Genomic DNA, 4,871 nt, shown 5'->3' on the forward strand with positions numbered 1-4,871 from the left:
GAATCTTGGCGACAATCTCGGCCAGGGCAAGAATCCTTTCATGCCGTAAGCATTGCCATTGCCGCCGCCTGATCCTGCCGGTACTGCAGCTGCATCGTGGGCGCTGCCAGTGTCGTGCATTTGCATCTGGCTTAAGGAGGGAGCAAATCTTAAGACCTCCTTTGTGTGCTCAGAGCTCCTTTGAATAGAGTCCTGCCACAAACAGCTGTCCGCCGCCTGCCAGTGATTGACACGGCCAGAGACGAATGGTATCCCAATCTTTGTCGTCTGGGCCTGTGTTTGCCTTTGCATAACATCCATTATGTCTTTATATGGGTGTATTCAAATGATGGGCAGCGCAGCCTTCCACTGCGCCTGTCAGCTGTCTGCTGTCCGCTATCCGGTGTCCGGTGCCCGTCGGTCACGTGCCCACGTGTGTCCACTCGGGGGCACCGGCACCTCAATTTTGGGCACATCAAACGCGCGACTAACTCCTGTAATTGGCCCTCTCTCCTCCGCCCCGTCCCACGGCAGCTTATCGTAATTGGATCTTGCTTTTACTCTGGGACTCTGCTCAGCTCTGCTCTGCTCTGCTATTTTGACTATGTCATGTCACATGTTGCAAGGAACCAAGGAACCAAGGAACCAAGCCGGCACAGCGGCAGGGAAAGATACTCACGCGTATCGATGTCCCCAAGGAAAACATCAGTGTCCCTTCGCGACCAAGGGCTCTGCCCCTGATCGAAGGAAAGTCGAGGAGTCGAGAGTCGCAGACCCTTGAGCAATTTATTGCTCAATTTATATTTGCTTAGACTGCCAATAGTTCAATAATTCATAAATGCAAGGAGCCTATCATGTGTCTCCTGGGAATTTGCATAAATGCGATTTGCATAAGGCAGCTGCCGCCTCGTCCCGTCTTGTCAGGGGTAGGGCCCTGCCCGGCCCTGCCCGTCCCAGCCCTGCCGTGTCCTGACTTTGCCTCCTTGGCTCCTTGGCGCGACGCGAAAGGTGTGAGGCCATGTAATAGAAGTCCTGCCACGACTCTACCTGGCTCCCGCTCCGATCTGTTGTTGTTTGTTCCCGTGTTGTTTTGATATGTAAGTTGATATATGATATTTGATTCAGACTTCGGCTTCAACTTCAACTTCAATTATGGCAAATGGCAAGCACAAAAGCTAGTTATGGGCTGGCTCTCGGATATGGTTTCCTGGCTATGATGCTGGCTCTCTGGGTGAGGTTTTCCCTGCCTTTTCCCTTTTTTTTTGTTGTTTTTGCATAGTCACAGCTGCCACCTCTATGCAAAATACGAGTAGGAGTCGCAGTTGCAGTTGCAGTTGCAGTTGGTGTGGGGCAACTTTTGGTCAGGGCCTGTCTGTCGTCCCATATGGCAGGGCCTCGAGGTGCAGTCTAGCGTGACGCACGCTACCTGTACCTGGCTCCGGCTCTGGCTCTGGCTCTCCGCAAGTTGCACTGACAGTCCGACAGGAGGGTTCGACCTTTGCTGAAGTGCGTTTGTAAATTTGTTTGCCAAATCAATTCAAATCTAGAGCGCGCGGAAAATATCCACAGAATGGGCATTGTGTCACCCTCCGATCTCCAGTGACAGGCCAAGGCCACCCTGTCACCCTTTTCTCTCAAGGCGCTTGGGCCATTGCCGATTTCCCGATTTGCCGCTTTCCCGATGCCATATTCTTCATTAGTGCAATGCGGAAAATTGCAAATGATTCAATTCTAATCCGCTCAGAAATTCTTTGGCATCATTTAAATTTCTGCGCACTTCAAGTGAGAGGACGATTCGGTGTCTCACGGGTTGGGTCGGATCGGATCGGATCGGGTCTCGTTCTCCCATCACTCAAGGGTGTAAAGGGTTCCGCGCCGATCCTCAATGATTTTGTCACATCCCGACGCTGTCAAGTGAGCCGCACTTAATGAAGTAGCAAAGGATCGCAGTGCATCCTCCCGTCTGCTCCTTAGATTGCAACAAAGATCGCACACAGTTTCGCACAGCGCTTCGCCCCGGGAGGGAGTCGAGTCTCCAGTCTGCTGGCAATTGTTATAATAATATTTTCAATGACATGACAGTCCTGTCCTGGTCGTGGCCCATAGATTTGCATTAATGATATGCGGCCCGATGATGATGTGCAACATTTGTTAGATTGCTCTCCTTCCCAGGGCAAGGGTTGCCTCGCTCTCGCTCTCGCTCTCGTCTCGTCTCGTTCTCTGGGTGACTGCATCTTGATGGGTTTTTTTATGTTTTTTGTTTAGTTGAAGTCCTCTCCGAGGTGTTGGGTTGCCTCGCCCAAGGAATATTGGCAATTATGCCAGTCGCTTGCTGTCGGTAAGATGATGCATGAGGATATTATGCAGATCGTCCTGGAGAGACGGAGTGTCTCCAGAGACAGAGAGAGAGAGAGAGATCGCGTATAATCCAGATCTAAGAGCCCAGAAGATTGATTATGTCGACGGGGCCTGTGACTAGGCCAGGCGCATCCTCATCCACATCGATGCTCCTTTCTGTGACCTTCTTTCCTTGCCACACTCTTCGGGTTTCCGTGGATCGGAGGATCGAGGATCAGAGATCTGCAAAATGTTGATAGATTGATTATGTGAAGAGGTTCGTCGTGGAATACTTAATTGTTTATATTAAAACGAAGCAGATCTCTTCTCAGCTGCGATCTGCCGCAGTGAATATGTTAATGATCCTTGGCCTCTGATCTTCTTGGATTGCCATGCGAGGCAGCAGCATTTGATAGATGGACCATGTCTGTGGGTCCTCCTAATGATCCTTCCTGAAGGTAGAGCCAAATAAAACATCAAGTTTGATTTGTTTCATGGGTTTGTAATTGTAAATGGGGTTCTACATACCTACTTTCCCATTGCTCGGCTTGATTTTCAGCTGTGACCGCGGTTGAAGGTCCTTCCGTGACCTTTGCACCTGCTGCTGGCCGAGTGTGCTTGATGTGGAGCGGTTTGGCAGCAAACAACATGTTGTCTGCCGCATAATTGGACCGAAAAAAGCAGCCGCAGGACAATGCCCTGGCCAACAGGTGAGTTTTCGGCGCTGTCGAGGGATACGGCTTGTTAGAGCCTCGCCAAAGGTCTTGGGCCAGCGACCGTCTACGTTTTCGTCTCCGCCTAAACTGTTTAGCGCCTTCTACTGGCTAAAGGAGGAGGAGACCCAGGAGGAGTCCCAGGAGGAGTCCCAGGAGGAGTCCCAGGCGTGTGTGTGTTCGTGTGTCTAATGGATATTAGACTGCCTCTGGGGTGGAGTACCCGCAGAACGTACACACATACATATGTGGCAGCAGAAACATAACTGTTAAATGTCCTTTGTCCTAGCACTTCTGCGTGTGTATTCTGTTTTTGCACATGTTGACGCGACAGCGACTGACTCCGACTTCCTGACAGGACATGCAGGAACGAGCCAAATGCCTGCCTGCCTGCCGCCCGCCCTCACGTGGCACCGCACTCCCCGGCCAGTCCATTGTCTGGGCTGTTTTCGCAACTGTTTCGATCGATTGCCGCGCGATAAGCCCGGCACTGGGACGGCGAACGGCGAACGGCTAACGGGGGACGGGGCACGCGTTGCAAGGCCAGCGGACACTGAAGCGGGCAACAAAGTGCGGGTCGAAAGGTGCGTCAGCGTCAATCGACGCCGGTAGCCGATCGAGTGGCTACATCCACTGCATTCACACACCGATCCCGATCCGATGCCGAGTCGACTTTTGTCACTGTCCAAAAATAAGCGGGTGCCTCGACAGCCAGCCATATGTGTGTGTGCCTGTGTGTGTGTCGCTTTTCCATTTTCGCCACTCGAGAAACCGTTTAAATCGCAATTAGAGTTTTGAAGTGTGCCCGCTTTTAATGGGCGATTTTTCACAATTTTCCCCATTTTCAGCGAACAAAAGTGTGCCCTCAAATGGGTTTCGAATTGAGAGGAGAGCCGCCGATCGACCGATTTCCGATTTCTGGCACTCCATTAACTTGTCCACAATTGCAAAATGACACTCATGCAGACAACAATTCAATTAAATTTTAGATAGAACTGGAAAGAGGGCCATCTGGTCCACTGTTCCACTGCGTGGCCAGCCCTGGGAGCAGCTTACCGATTTTTTTATTTGCATATTGCCGCTGGTTCTTTTCGGAACTGCCAGATCTAGGCGAATGCCGTGTAGAGCGGAAGAGAATGAACACCAAAAGGAGTGCAAAAGCACACTTTTCGGAAAGCGGAGGCAGAATGAGATAGAAATACATAGGAAGAAGTATTGAAAGTTGCAGAGACAGTATGGACCGAATAAAGCAGTGCAGAATCATCGATTGAACCAGAAGAACCAGCGAACATGGGATAAATCAAAAGCTAATGAACAGAAAGAGAAGTACGACGCTTAGAGTGCAGGAGAATCAATTGAACAGTATTAAGCAAAAGCAAAACAGAGGAATACTAGTTCTTTTTGGGGTTCGGCGGATGTCTAAGGGGACTTTAGATGTAAAACCCACGAGGCAACAGTTTTCAAGTATTTCTAACCTGAAAAGCTGAAGAGAAATGAATTTTAGTGACCACCTTCCTTGGGGTACTTCTAGGAAGCGCGTGCATGGCTTTATCTTACTGGACGATCGGTTATGGAACTGTGACTCTTCTAACTCTCGGCCTCATTACGCGGCAACCATCCAGAACAGGAGGATGGCAGTCGGTTGAAAAAGGTACGTACTCGTACTGTGCAGACATTCTTCCGACATTGCGTAAGTATCCGTTTCACTTTCAATCAAAACGAAATTAAAGAAATGCATGTTAAATGACACGAGAAGTCCAGAACGGGAATCCATAGAAACGGGAGCGGGAATGGGAAAGGGCATCATTAGCCGGACGCGCCAGAAGCCAGAACCAGATAATA

The sequence above is a fragment of the Drosophila persimilis genome, unplaced genomic scaffold (assembly GCF_003286085.1).
Source record: "Drosophila persimilis strain 14011-0111.01,24,50 unplaced genomic scaffold, DperRS2 tig00000606-arrow-arrow-pilon, whole genome shotgun sequence".
In the NCBI taxonomy this organism is placed as follows: domain Eukaryota; kingdom Metazoa; phylum Arthropoda; class Insecta; order Diptera; family Drosophilidae; genus Drosophila; species Drosophila persimilis.